At 37.6% G+C, this 15,640-nt stretch overlaps 1 pseudogene; it reads left to right on the forward strand.

Annotated features, from left to right (window-relative positions):
• Window positions 1-659: 659 nt before the first annotated feature.
• LOC116275333 lies at window positions 660-6,371 on the forward strand (annotated as a pseudogene).
• Window positions 6,372-15,640: the final 9,269 nt, after the last annotated feature.

Here is a 15,640-nt window from a genome sequence, read left to right on the forward strand (position 1 = left end):
ATTTATTGCAAAGAGCAAACCAACAAAGCCTTCACAGTGTGAAAGCGTACCCCAGGGGGTTTCCACTGCCCTTTTGGGCCGCCTGCTCTTATTTCCTTATCTGGTCCCACCCACATCCTGCTGATTAGTTCATTTTACAGAGCGCTGATTGGTCCATAGAACAGGGTACTGATTGGTGTTTACAATCCTCTAGCTAGACATAAAAGTTCTCCAAATCCCCACTAGATTAGCTAGACACAGAACACTGATTGGTGCATTTACAAACATTGAGCTAGACACAGGGTGCTGATTGGTGTGTTTAAAAACCCTGAGCTAGACACAGAGTGCTGATTGGTGCATATACAATCCTCCAGCTAGACATAAAAGTTCTCCAAGTCCCCACTGACTCAGGAACCCAGCTGGCTTCACCTAGTGGATCCCCCACCATGGCTGCAGCGGAGCCTGCCCGGCCAGTCCAGTGCCATGTGACTGCACTCCTCAGTCCTTGGGTGGTCCATGGGAGGAAGTGCCAGGCACAGCAGGAGGCCGCACTGGCCAGGGAGGCTAAGGCACGTGGCAGCCCACTGTGTGGGGGCCTGGGCCTGGCAGGCTGCAGGTCCCAAGCCCTTCCCTGCCCTTCCCAAGCCCTCAGGCAGCTGAGGCCCAGTGAGAATTCGAGCATGGCGCAGGCAGGTCAGCAGTGCTGTGGAACCGGGCACACCCTCTACAGCTACTGGCCCTGGGCCGGTGGCACTGGCCAGCGGCTCCAAGTGTGGGGCCTGTGGAGCCCACACCTGCCAGAACTCATGCCAGCCAGTGAGCGCCAGGTGCAGTCCCAGTTCCCACCCGGGCTTCTCCCTTAACACCTCCCTGCAAGCAGAGGGAGCCAGCTCCAGCCTTGGCCAGCCCAGAGAGGGGCTCCCACAGTGCCCCGGCAGGCTGAAGGCCTCCTCACACACAGCCAGAGTGGGCGCCAAGACCCAAGGAGGTGCCCAGAGTGAGCACGGGCTGTCAATATGCTGTCACCTCTCAACATTTTCTTGTTGACAACTAACTTGAATCCTTTGATCCTAAAATTTCTTTTTAATGTCTAGTTATTCTTCTTTTATTAGTATGGTTTTCAAAAATATTCAGAAAAAAACAGATCTTTGAATTATGATTATAGTCTTCTTAAACTTCACCTAATACTTTTCCATGTTATTTAGAAAGTATTTTAAAAGTACTTAGTGACAAGCTTTATAGGGAAAATATATATTGTTTTGAAGTTCTGACAATTTTTTTTTTTTTTTTTTTTGGGAGGTGGAGTCTCACTCTATTGCCAGGCTGGAATGCAGTGGTGCAATCTTGGGTCACTGCAACCTCCACTTCCCAGCGTCAGGCCTGTGAGCCCAAGCCTGCACGTACATATCCTGGTGGCCTGAAGCAACTGAAGAACCACAAAGTAAGTGAAAATGGACAGTTCCTGCTTTAACTGATGACATTCTATCATGGTGATTTGTTCCTGGCCCACTCTAACTGATCAATTGATCTTCTTCTGGACAATGAGTATCAGAAGCTCCCCACTGAGCACCTTGTAACCCCTTCCCCTGCCCACAAGAGAAAAAAAACCCTTTGACTGTAATTTTCCACTACACACCCTGTAAGACTGCCCCACCCCATCTCCCTTTGCTGACTTCTTTTTTGGACTCAGTCCACCTGCACCCAAGTGATTAAAAAGCTTTATTGCTCACACAAAACCTGTTTGGTGGTCTCTTCACACAGATATATGTGACACCCAGGTTCAAGTGATTCTTCTGCCTCAGCCACTTGAGTAGCTGAGAATACAGGCATCCACCAGCATGTGGCACTATGCCCAGCTAATTTTTATATATTTAGTACAGATGGGGTTTCACCATGTTGGCCAAGATTGTCTCAATCTCCTGAATTCATGATCCACCTGCCTGAGCATCCCAAAGTGCTGGGATTAACTGTACCCAGTCACAAAATCAATTCTTGAGCTTTAAGAGAATATGTTTTACAAAGGTTTATGTGACTTACCCTTCTTTTACTTCCCCCAGTATAGTACTTTACTTTTGACCTAACATTGTCTTTGACAATTACTGTATTATAATGGAAAGGATACTGGGAGTCAGGAAACTATCCAGTTAATTAAGTGCCTGTAGTCAAACTATGTAAATTTTCTGCATGTGTAAATGTGAAATTAATCAGAGTAGGCAATCCTTTAGGGCATAAAAATGTTTCATCCTAGAAAAAAGTAGTTGTTGCAATTTAAGAAATATGATAACTTTCTCATGTCATTTGAAAATCATGCAAATAAATCTGAGAAATAAATATTCTAAGATTAATAAAATAGTTTGTATTTCTCATTTTAGTAGAAAACTGTTTTATGAGACTTCTTAAATTCTTGAATGGAGAAATTTTTCTTGTGACTATTGTTGTACAAAATTTCTAATATTTTGGAGCCAGGCCTAATGCCCACACCTGTAATCCCAGCAACTCAGAAGGCTGAGTTATGAGGATCACTTGAACTCAGGAGTTTGAGCCTGTGGAGAGCTATGTTGTACCATGGCACTCTAGCTTGGGCAACAGAGGGAGCCCTCACACACACATACATGCTTAACCATGAACACACACATAAATCATGAAAAATTTTGCCTTGCTGTGATTGTAAGATACAATGAATTTTTCTGAGTTTCCCTTCAAAGGTTTAGCCTGTTAACTGCCTTGTTCTTTGTTCCCAAACCTAACTTTCTTGTTCTACATGCCTGCTAGTTACTGTAAAAAGCCCACCCACTTCCTGACAGCTCTAATCAGTAACTCACATCTCTTCCCTTGGTTACATGTACCCATTGTTCCCCCAAAACTTCACATCTCACATGCTTCACCACTGTTCCTCATGTCCCTCTTTCCTTCCATATTTAGAAATATATTTGCAAGTAGCCAAGCAGGTCAGCTCAGATTGTGCAGTCCAACCCCAGCCCATGGGGAAGTGACAGAGGTAAGGACCATTCATCAGAGATAAAAATCCCCTGTTCTCCTTTGTTCCCTGTGCTCTTGCAATCTTGATTGATGTGAGTGGAACCCTTCTGCAGAGGTAAATTGCCTTGCTGAGAAAACTTTTGCCTGAGTTCTGGTTTCACTTTGCAGCACCAAGCATTTATTTCCAGAGCTTTTTTATATCCAACATGATGAATTGTTCTAAATGGATAATTTTAAACAATTCAAGTTAGTAAATGATTTTGAAAGAATACCAAGCCATTTCTTAATGGGAAAGAAAAATTCAAAACTCCGGATGCATGAGTTTTGTTAAAATAATAGAGATAAGTTTTACTGCTAAATTGCCCTAATTGTGGCAGAGTTGATAAAAATGTTGATTTTGTTGTTGTCATTGATTGTTTTGCTTAACTTAAATCTGTTGTAAGCATGAAGACAACTGAATTTAGGTAGTGGGGTAAATGTAGTTTTAAAAAGTGAAGACTGCTTTAGAATTTTGATTTTTTTCCTTGGGATTTCATTGTAATTTTTTTTTCCTTTTGGGTTTTTGAAAACTAAAGCATGGTAATTTTTATGTTTGCCAGTTTAAATATTAATAAAGGATGTTATTTATATAATGCAGCAATTGTGGTGAATCTAAGATTACTTCAGTATTTCAGTTTATAGAGATGTAACAAATGTAAAATTAGTCTTATACCTGGAATCAGAAAACTTGTTGAGAGACTATTTATTAGCAGTTTTTCCAGTGTTTGTAACATTTCTCTAGCAGTAGTGTAATGTAATATAAATCTGCTATACAAGTAAACTAATGTAAGTTAAGTGTTTGTAAAGTGTATGAATACTTTGATATCTTTTATGGGATCACTGAGTTTGAAATTATTTATGATGAAACCAGTATTTTTATTTACTCTAAGACAGTTGAATTTTTCTGTTAGTCAAAGAGTGATTTTCCCTATTTTCAGTTTTTTTAGTATTAGTTTTTGTCATTTTTCCCTCTCAGAACAGTAATAATCCTGATGCCTGTTGCCAAGCCCTTTTCCAGGAGAGTAACAAATATTTATATTTGGAATACCGTAGTCCAAATGACAAGATGAATAGAAATTACCATTTGTATATTAACTTGGGTATTCAGTCTTCTAGTGGTTATCACCCAGGAAATGGAGCTCAACTTAATGGTGGACAAATGCTGGTACATAGCTCAAGTGATGGGCATATTGATCTACACCAAAGAGTAGGTAAAACAGTGTATATATTTTGTTCAAAGACTAAGCACCAGCTGTTGTAACTGCCACTTACAACTATAATTTAATTTTTGTGATTGAACAGTACAGAAATGCAGGTATTCCTCCTTCACAGCCACCTCAACAGTCATTTTCCATGCAAATGGAAATGAATCTATCTGCTATGCAAAGATCTTCACTATCACCACCACCTCCTCCTCCTTCATTTGTACATATTCCTCAGTATAGTACAAATCCTGTTACCATTGCAGGATCTCAAAACCTTGCTTCTGGACAGATGGTACCAAGAGGTTTACAAATTCCAAGCAATATCTATGGTTCTCCTGGTTCTATTTGTGTGAGGCGCACCTGTCACAGTACGCCATGGCAGTTCTCACTACAGGGCCCACTGCCTCATTATAGCCAGCATGCTTTACCTGTTTATGCACATCAACAGAACTATCAGCCATCTCAGTATTCTCACAAACAGCAGATCTCTCAGTCAGCTTACCAGCCACCACCTACCTCTCAATGTTCTTCACCCTTCAGCTCTCCTCAGCATCAAGCACAGTCTTCCCAGTTGGGCCACCCAAGTGCTCATGTCTTCTTGCCACCTAGTCAGGACCTCCTGGCTGTCAGAAACAGTGAAATCATTCAGTAGCATGTATCCCATACACAACATTTAGCTCACCCAGAGGATTCATGAAAAGGATAGAAATTATAGTTGAACCTTCTCAAAGACCTGGAACAGCAGTTAATAGGAGTCTTTCACCCATCAGTAATCAACTTGCTTCATGGTAATTGGCATTTTCTCTATGCAGGCACTGTAACACCTTGAAGTTCTTCTTCAAGGGGAATGTATAGCCAATCAAAGCTTTCAGTGAATGTGAATCCCATGCCCATTACATATACACAATGAAGTGGACCTTCGTGTGCCCTATCACAGTCTCCTCAGATAATACCACAACTATCTGCAGTTTTAAAAATTACTGTAGGTGGAGCAACAACTGAAAATATTTAAAATTTAGTGGACCAAAGTGAATATTTGGCAGTGCCAGAACCTATTCAGCCAATTTTAGTGACTCCAGGCCCTGGAGGAAAAAAAAAAAAGTCAGAAATATCAGAGTTCTAGTTCTGAATCAGATGACTATGCGTACATACAGGGTGAATTTTAATTGTTTTATGAAATTCGATCTTTGTGGTGAAGTGAAAAATTCTTATTCAAAATAAAAGTTATTTATATTCACTATTAAGTTTGTTTAATATTTATTAAATGTTGAACAACATAATTTATAAGGATAAGGCAAGTCCTTCAGAGTCATCTATAAATTTACTTACATACAAAGTCCTATACATTTTTCTTATGAAAAATCCAGCATGAGAAAACCTAAAACACTTCTCAGGATAATGAGAGAAAGATGCCAATGAGTAAAATGTATGTTGTCAAAAGTACAGACTTCAGAGAGGGGAATATACATTTTTAGAGGGAGTATAATCTTCATCAAAGTGAAAGAATTTAAACTTTGGGGGAAAATAGTCCTGAAAGGAGTAACGATAATTATATGGTAGAAGTGGAATTAGAATGAACATACTAATATGTGTGATATTGGGCCTTTTAAAAATATACACACAGTTTGAAAGAATCTGATTGAAAATATCACATAACTACATGGATGTATAGGTGCAGCAGTTACATTTTGGACTATCTAGTTCTATTCCATATAAGCAGGATAAAACTTGAAAGAAATTTGAGCAAATGCCAATTAAAGTTAGATGATAGGATTTCTTATTATTATTTTATACATAAATTTCCAGGTAACTTTTTCAGTGTTATCCTCTGCAAGCGCCCTATCTTTAATGCTATAGAGCCTTGCTGTTACATCAACAAGCAAGGATGGAGAGGTTAGCAAAGCAACTGCAACTTGAGAAAGGGGAGCTAGAGCTATTAAAGGCTGAAGTTAATGACATGGAGCATGACCTGATGCACAGATGGCTAAGAAGGGTCAGCTGCACTACTGTGATCCCAATGGTAAGTGATTTGTTGGAATGTATTGGAAGGAAGATGAGGATATTAACTGTCTAGGCAATTTTATTTTTTAGTATTTACTTCCTGCATAGTGGTTGAAAACAATGCTTTTTGTCACAATAACTTGATGGCTTATTTTGCGTGTGAGTGATTCTAGGCTCATTAGTGACTTCAGATACTGACACATATAATCAAGATACAACATATTATTTTTATAAATTGCTTTCATTAAAAATAGAAATGAAGACTGAAACTTGACCAAGATAGAGACTGGAGATGTTATTTGTTATTCTCCTTGAATTTATTTCTTCTAGGCTTTTCTTTTTTGAGGGGGGGTCTTGCTCTGTTGCTCAGTCTGGAGTACAGTGGTGCGATCTTAGCTCACCGCAAGTTCTGCCTCCTGGGTTCAAGTAATTCTCACATGAGCCTCTCAAGTAGCTGGGATTACAGGGGTGCTCCACCATGCCTGACTAATTTTTTTTATTTTTAATAGAGACAGTTTAACCATATTCACCAGACTGCTCTCGTACTCCTGACCTCAAGTGATCTATCCACCTCTGTCTTCCAAAGTGTTGAGATCACAAGCGTGAGCCACTGCATCCAGCTTGAAGTTTAATATTCTTTTCCAATGAGTTAAAAAGAGACCAGCATGAATTTGAAAGATGTATTGCCATAAACTATTTTTAATGCTTTGGAATTTTATTTAATGTAAGTAATTTTAAAAACTGGATTTTAGAGTATTGTTAAAATTTATAAGAGGAATTAGTCTAATGAAAATATTGGCCGAGCGCGGTGGCTCAAGCCTGTAATCCCAGCACTTTGGGAGGCCCAGGCGGGCGAATCACGAGGTCAGGAGATCAAGACCATCCTGGCTAACACGGTGAAACCCAATCTCTACCAAAAAATACAAAAAAACTAGCCTGCCGAGATGGCAGGCGCCTGTGGTCCCAGCTACTCGGGAGGCTGAGGCAGGAGGATGGCATAAACCCGGGAGGCAGAGCTTGCAGTGAGCCAAGATCCGGCTACTGCACTCCAGCCTGGGTGACAGAGTAAGACTCCGTCTCAAAAAAAAAAAAAGAAAAGAAAAGAAAAGAAAATATTAGGGGGATATATATTTTATGTGTTGGTTGATACTTATGAATTTTAAGTTTTTGTTTTTGTTTTTGTTTTTTTTTTTTGAGATGGAGTCTTGCTCTGTTGCCCAGGCTGGAGTGCAGTGGCGTGATCTTGGCTCACTGCAAGCTCCACCTCCCAAGTTCATGCCATTTTCCTGCCTCAGCCTCCCAAGTAACTGGGACAACAGATACCCTCCACCATACCTGGCTAACTTTTTTGTGTTTTTTTTTAGTAGAGACGGGGTTTCATTGTGTTAGCCAGGATGGTGTTGATCTCCTGTCCTCATGATCCACCTGCGTCGCCCTCCCAAAGTGCTGGGACTATAGGCACGAGGCACCGTGCCTGGCTGAAGTTTAAGTTCTTAAGCAATTCATAGTTTTTAAAATACTTCCCAAAATCTTGTGACATCACAAGATTTCTGTAACTGAACCTACCATTTCACCTTTCAACATTTACTCAACTAACATTTTTGCATACAGTTTTTGAATGAGGTACTGTGCTAAGTGCTTATAGCGTATCTGCTAGTTGGAAAAAGAGGTGCATCAACAGATAATTATAATACAGTATCGTAAGAGCTATGTATACTTATTGATATTGATAAACTATCATATCAGCTAAATGAATGTTTATCATTCAATCATTTTTCACTCCCTTATATTATTCCCTTGGCATAATGCCCTAAGCCTACATCCCTGCATATATAAATCCTGTTTATTCTTTCTTTGGGTCTTACCATAATCTCTACTTTTTTTTCAGGGCCCTTCCTCAAAGTAATCTGTCTGCCTGTACATACCTTCTGTCTATTTCTGTCCTTATCTCTCTCCTCTCATGGTCTTTATAACTTTAGAGAAATGCGCATATACACCAGGCCTTTTGTGGTATGTCTGCAGTATGCAGTTGTCTTCATTTAAAAATTTTGAACTGAGATTCATGGCTTCAGAGGGGACCTATGAATTATGTGAAATTACATGCAAAATTTTGTGTGTTTCAATGTGACAAGGGTTTGTAACTTTCATCTGATTTTTGTAAGGCTATTAAATGAAAGGCATTGAGCAAGAGGAAGACGTTAGGAACAACTGCCCTCAACTGTAGACAGTATTGCAATAGGAAGAAGGAAAGGTGAAGGCATTTTTGGAAGGGAAAAGAGTGTGAATTAGTGACTTAAAATCAAAACAGACTGAATTTCAGAAAGCAGTGAATATGATTCCCTGGCTCAAAAGTAAGATTTTTCAATGTCTTAACAAATATTAATATGCCTAATTTGAGGTTTTAGGACTTTATTGAATTGTCAGTAAGGAATCAGTGGAAGTTTTTGAGAAAGAGGCTTGAGTACAGGCATCTTCAACAACATAAAAATGCTGTTTCTAATAGTAACTAAATTTTAAACATTGATATCATTAACAGTTGTAAAATTAGAACTGTCTTCAAATGAAAGGTATCTTTTTGTTTGTTTTGTTTTTGAGACAGCCTTTCTCTGTCACCTAGGCTATAGTGAAGTGGTACAATCTCAGCTGACTGCAACCTCAGCCTCCTAGATTGAAGTGATTTTTGCACTTCAGCCACCTGAGTAGCTGGGATTCAAGGGATGTTCCACCATGCCCAGCCAATTTTTTTTATTTTTAGTAGAGTTGGGGTTTCACCATTTGGCCAGGCTGATCTCAAACTCCTGGGCTCAAGTGACCTGCCTGCCTCAGCCTCCCAAAGTGCTGGGATTGTAGGCGTGAGTCACCATACCTGGCTGAAAGACATCTTTAAAGATAAATGAAAGGCAGTATTAATGTAAATCAACTCTTCTTTTTTTCTCCATTTGAAATCTTAATTCAGTTATCTCATTAGGGAAGACATTGAAGGATATAACCAATTTGGTAATCCACCTGTGTTCATTGAGCACTTTGAGTCCATTAAGTACCTGTATAAATAAATTTTCTTAGCCCAGAACTCACTTCTTTTAAAATAATCCTCTGAAATTGTTTTGCTAATGGCAAGCACTTACTATATGAAAATTTCTGCCAAATATGACCCTACTAAACTTTTTGTTGGTAGTAGGAAGCTATCTGATGCATAATGGGTTAGTGCTTCAAAATTATGAAAACAGTACTTATATTTTTATATTTTATATATATTTTATATTTATATTTTATTTATATGTCTCAGAGGTAGGATCTCTCTCTGTTGACCAGACCAGACCAGAGTGTTGTAGTATAATCATAGCATGCTATAGTCTTGAACTCCTAGGCTTAAGCAGTCCTTCTACTGCAGCCTCATAAGTAGCTAGGAGTACTATATATTTTAATTTTTATTTATTTTTAATTAATCTAGTTTTGTAAAAATGTGGTGTCATTCTGTTACCTTGGCTGGTCTTGAACTCCTGGCCTTACATGATCTTCCAAAAGCTCTGGGACTGTTTAGGTATGAGCCAGCATGTGTGGCCTGAAAATAGGATTTATATCAAAGTTTTTGTTTATGAGACTTCTTTAGACAATAGAAAAGAAAATGAGAGTTTTTTGAAGACACTACCATGCTGGACCATAATTTATTTATTTCATTGAGTTGAAATTCATGTCACAACTAACTTATTTTTAACTTTTTATTACAGAGAATTTCAAAGATACATAAAATTTCTAGAATAATGTAATGAACTCTCATACCATTCAGCTTCAAAACTTAATTTATGTGGATAACAATATTTGGAAGATGAGAGATTTGAATGTCATTCCCAGGTTTTTCCACTTCTGGGCCCAAAGTAAAGTGAAGGACTATAGGGAGTGCATAGCTTGGGGGCAGTTTTAGATATTAGGTTTTAGAGTCAGATGAAAAATTAAATCCTACATCTACAATTTACATGTCACTGATATGTCCTTGAATAAGGTAACATTATACTTGTTTTATCCTATGAAATGTGCATGGTACAGTATTAATCTCATGGGATTTTTGTTAGTATTATGTAACGTAATATACAAGACATTTAGCTCAATGCCTAACTTTGTAAAGATTCAGAAAAACTATAGCTTGCAAAATACTGGAAAAATCTTAACCATGTGAATCTGAAGCAAGTCTAAAATTTCTTTTCCTTTTAACTTTAGGAACATACATAATATAGGAATCTATTATGTGGGAATTAATCAGACAATAAAGCATTTAATCAGAATTCCCTTTTGGTTCATATAATTCTGGTAAACCCAATGCCTGCCAGTGCTGCTATGATACTGTGGAAAGGACGCGTACATAGGTTTTGGAGTTAAAATTGCTCTGGCACTCAGTGACTGTGTCCAATTTACCTATGTTTTATTTTTTCCATTTTTCAAGAGAATATATACTTCACATATAATAATATTTTTATCAAGTAATTTTTCAGCAAATGCTGGGTAGCCTGATCTTTATCTTGCTCTTGTGTAGGGGTACCTAATAGAAAATTGACTTTTTTGTGCTAATCATACAGTATTAACTTCATGTTTTCAAACATTAATTTCTTAACAAGCAGTATTTTAAAAGTTAGTTACAAATACATTTACCTAATTTATTTGGAATATATGTATATGTCTAGCTATATATGTGGTTGCAGAAATGTATGCATAGCTGTGAATAATCTTTTTTAAAAATTACATGAAAGATGTGTAATAATCACCATTTCTCTCAATCTACCACTAAACCAAGCATTATATTAACTGCTGTGGAAGGTGTTAGCTCTTAAAAAGATTTGCATTCAGAACTTCTTATATAGGTCTGTATGAATTTATGAATGAAAAAATAATGTAAGACAGAAAGTCAGAAGTGCTGTTCAGCTAACTAAATTAAGTACCCTCAGAGATCCAAGAGAGAAATCCAAGTAACTGTAAATTACACAGTGAATCTTGAAACCCCTCCTGCATAAATACTTTTGATAATGGGTAGTTTCTATTGAGAGGCAGTTTTGTTTAATCAGAAGCTATGAAAAAAGATAATATTATAAACAGTTAATTTAATGACTTCTAAGGAAGCAGGTTCTTCAACTACTTGACTTTTCTGATATATCCTACAAGCATTGTTTTCTTTATACTCAAGATCATTTTGGCTATCTGTGGTCTTTTATGGTTCCATATGAATTTTAGGATTTTGTTTTCTGTTCCTATTTTTTGTTTGTTTTTTTGAGACAGGGCTTCTCTCTGTCACTCATGTTGGAGTGCAGTGGTACAATCTTAGCTCACTGCCACATTTACTCCCCAGGTTTGAGAGATCCTCATGTCTCAGCCTTCTCAGCTGAGACTACAGTATTGCCATGCCAGGTAATTTTTTTTTTTTTTTTTTTTTGTATTTTTTAAAGAAATAAGGCTTCACCATATTGCCCAGCCTGGTCTTAAACTCGTGGGCTCAAGCAATCTGCCTGCCTTAGCCTCCCAAATTGTTGGGATAACAGGTGTGAGTCACCGCACTTGTCTTATTTCTGTTTTAAAAAATGTTAATTTTTTCTAACTTTTTAGTTCAAAGGAACATGTGCAGGTTTGTTAACAGGGATACACTTGTATCATGGGGCTTTGTTATAAAGATTATTTTGTCGTCCAGGTATTAAGCCTGGTACCCAAGCAGTTATTTTTCGTAGTAATCTATCTATGATTCTATGTTTGTGGCATCAGCGACATGAGAATTTATAATATCTCCCTTTATTTCTAATTTTATTTGAGTCTTCTCTCTTTTAGTCTAGCTAAGATTTATCAGTATTGTTTATTTTTAAAAACCATAGTTTCATGTACTTTTCTGTATTGTTTCATTTTCTAACTTCTATTTATTTATCCTCTAATTTTTGTTATTTCCATCTTCTGCCAACTTTGGACATGGTTTGCTCTCCCCTTGCCTCCCTTAATAGTCCATGTATAAAGTTAGGGAGAATTTTTTTTCCATTTTTTTAAGACAGAGTCTCACTCTGTTACTCAGATTTGAGTGCAGTGATACAGTCTCTGCTCTCTACAACCTTGGCCTCCTGGGGTCAAGCAATTCTCCTGCCTCAGCCTCCTGAGTGGCTGGGATTACAGGCCCATGTTATCATGCCCAGCTAATTTTTGTATTTTTAGTAAAGACAAGGTTTCACCATGTTGGCCAGGCTCATCTTGAATTCCTGACCTCAAGTGATCCACCCACCTTAGCCTCCCAAAATGATGGGATTACAAGTATGAGCCACTGTGCCTAGCCATTTTTTTCCTTTTAGAGCATATTTTATTGCCATAAACTTTCAAGTCGTGCTTGAAAGTATTACTCTCTTTTTCTTACCGTTAGAATGTAATATATTTCTTCATCGCATTACTTTATGTGTGTCTATTACTCTAAAGTGAGTGTCTTGTAGACAACTAATAATGGGGTTTTTTGTTTGTTTTAGCCACCGTACCTCATTTGATTGAGGAGTTTAGTCCATTCATGTTTAAAGGTGTTAACAGGAAGGACTTACTCTTCTCTCTCTCTCTTTTTAAAATTGTTTCTGTCTTGGTTTCTTTTGTTCCTCTTTTCCTCTGTTGCTAATTTCCTTTATTTATTTATTAATTTTTTTGGTAGAGATACTCCTTGATACCTTCCTCTTTTGCTTTTGTGTATCACCTATAGGGTTTTTTCTTGTAGGAAAAATGGGGTTGACATATAACATCTTATAACATTCTATTTTAAGTTGACTTCAATCACATCCAAATTCTACACATTTCTCCTTCCATGGTAATATTTTTGTCACAATTATATCCATTAAATTTTTGTAGTTATATTTTAAAGTACTGTTATCTCAGCTTATGGAGCTAGAGAGTAAAAGAATGGTTATCAGAGGCAGGAAATGGTAATTTGGAGTGGTGTGGAAGAGAGCTGGGGATAGTTCGTGAGTATCCAAACAAAACAAAAGGAAACAAAAATAGAAAGAATGAACAAGACCTATTATTTGATGACACAACAGAGTGATTTGGTCAATAATAATATAATTATACATTTAATAATAAACAAGAGAGTATAACTTGATTGTTTGTAACACCAAGGATAAATGCTTGAGGGAATGTATACCCCATTTTATGCATCGCATGCCTATGTCAAAATATTTCATCTACACCATAAACATGCATCTACTATATGCCTACAAAAATTAAAATTAACAATTAAAAAAGTCATATTTAACTTTACATTAAAATTAAAAGTGATTTGCATACTAACATTATAGTATTATTTATTCTGTATTTGTTTGTGTTTTTACCTTAGGATTTACTTTTATACATTCCTATCTTTGTGGGGTTTTTTATTTGTTTGTTTTACTGTTTAGATCATCCTTTAATTTTAACTTAAAAAACTAGTAGTAGGTATCTACTGGTAATGAATTCCCTTTACTTTTGTCTTTGTTTCTGTGTCTGTTTATTTTGGAAAATCTTTATCTCTTTTATTTTTTGTTTATTTTTATCTTTTGTACTTTAAGCAACACTTATTTATTAGTTCACAGTTCAGTAGGTCAGAAATCTGTCACAGTGTGGCTGCTCTCTGCTCAATGTATCCGGTGCTGGGAGGCTGAAATCAAGGCATCAGCCAGCTGGGTTCTCCTGTAGAGGCTCTAGGAGAAAATTTGCTTCCAAGCTCATTCTTGTTGGTGGAATTTAGTTCTGGCTTCCCTTATACAACTAGTTGGAGAAAATTCTGTCCTTTTAAGGAGCTTATATGATTAGGTAGGATTACCTAGACACTTGTCCTACCTAAAGATCAACAACCATAATTACATGTGCAAAATCCCATTACAGCAGTATCTAGATTAGAGTTTGGTTGAATAATGGGAAGAAAGTTTATGTATATCAGGGGCTCGGGGTCTCCGGGGCTATAATGGTTAATTTTATGTGCAACTTTACTGGGCCACAGGATGCCCAGATATGTGGTAAAACATTATTCTGAGTATTTCTTGAGGATGTTTTTGATATTTTAACATGTAAGTCAATAGACTACAGTAGATTGCCCTCTCTAATATAGGTGGGCCTCATCCAATCAGTGAAAGGCTTGAATAAAACAAAAGACTGTTTCTCTCTTGAAAAAGAGGGAATTTCTTTTGCCTCAATGCCTTCAGGCTGGAACTTTTTTTTTTTTTTTCTTTCCTGACTCAAACTGAAACAAATGTCAGCTCTTGCTGGGCTCAAGCCTACCAGACATCAAACTGGAACTATGTCATTGGCCCTGGTTCTTAGATCTTTGAACTTGGACTGCAAACATACCATCTTCTTTGCTGGGTTTTCAGTTTCCCAACTACAGATCTTGGGACTCATCAGGCTCCATAGTCATGTAGCCAGTTCCTTTTAATAAATCTCTGTATGTCTTTGTCTCTTTCTCTCTGTACATATATGTATATGTCTTCTATTAGTTCTCTTTTTCTGAAATAGGGGCCTTCTTAGAATCTGCCTACCATACAAGGGAATCAAAATTCTTTTTCTTTCTTTTTCTTTTTAATACTTTAAGTTCTAGGGTACATGTGCGCAACATGCAGGTTTGTCACATACATATACATGTGCCATGTTGGTGTGCTGCACCCATTAACTCATCATTTATATTAGGTATATCTCTTAATGCTATCGCTCCCCGCTCTCCCCTCCCCATGACAGGCCCTAGTGTGTGGCATTGCCCACCCTGTGTCCAAGTGTTCTTATTGTTCAATTCCCACCTGTGAGTGAGAACATGCAGTGTTTGGTTTTCTGTCCTTGTGATAGTTTACTCAGAATGATGATTTCCAGCTTCATCCATGTCCTTACGAAGGACATGAACTCATCCTTTTTTATGGCTGCATAGTATTCCGTGGTGTATATGTGCCACATTTTCTTAATCCAGTCTATCATTGATGGACGTTTGGGTTGGTTCCAAGTCTTTGCTATTATGAATAGTAACGCAATAAACATATGTGTGCATGTGTCTTTATAGCAGCATGATTTATAATCCTTTGGGTACGTACCCAGTAATGGGATGGCTGGGTCAAATGGTGTATCTAGCTCTAGATCCTTGAGGAATCGCCACACTGTCTTCCACAATGGTTGAGCTAGTTTACACTCCCACCAACAGTGTAAGTGTTCCTATTTCTCCACATCCTCTCCAGCACCGTTGTTTCCTGACTTTTTAATCTCCATTCTAACTGGTGTGAGATGGTATCTCATTGTGGTTTTGATTTGCATTTCTCTGAGGACTAGTGATGAACAGCATTTTTTTCATGTGTCTGTTTGCTGCATAAATGTCTTCTTTTGAGAATTGTCTATTCATATCCTTAGCCCACTTTTTGATGGGGTTGTTTGTTTTTTTCTTGTAAATTTGTTTGAGTTCTTTGTAGGTTCTGGATATTAGCCCTTTA

The sequence above is a fragment of the Papio anubis genome, chromosome 6, assembly GCF_008728515.1.
Source record: "Papio anubis isolate 15944 chromosome 6, Panubis1.0, whole genome shotgun sequence".
NCBI lineage: Eukaryota > Metazoa > Chordata > Mammalia > Primates > Cercopithecidae > Papio > Papio anubis.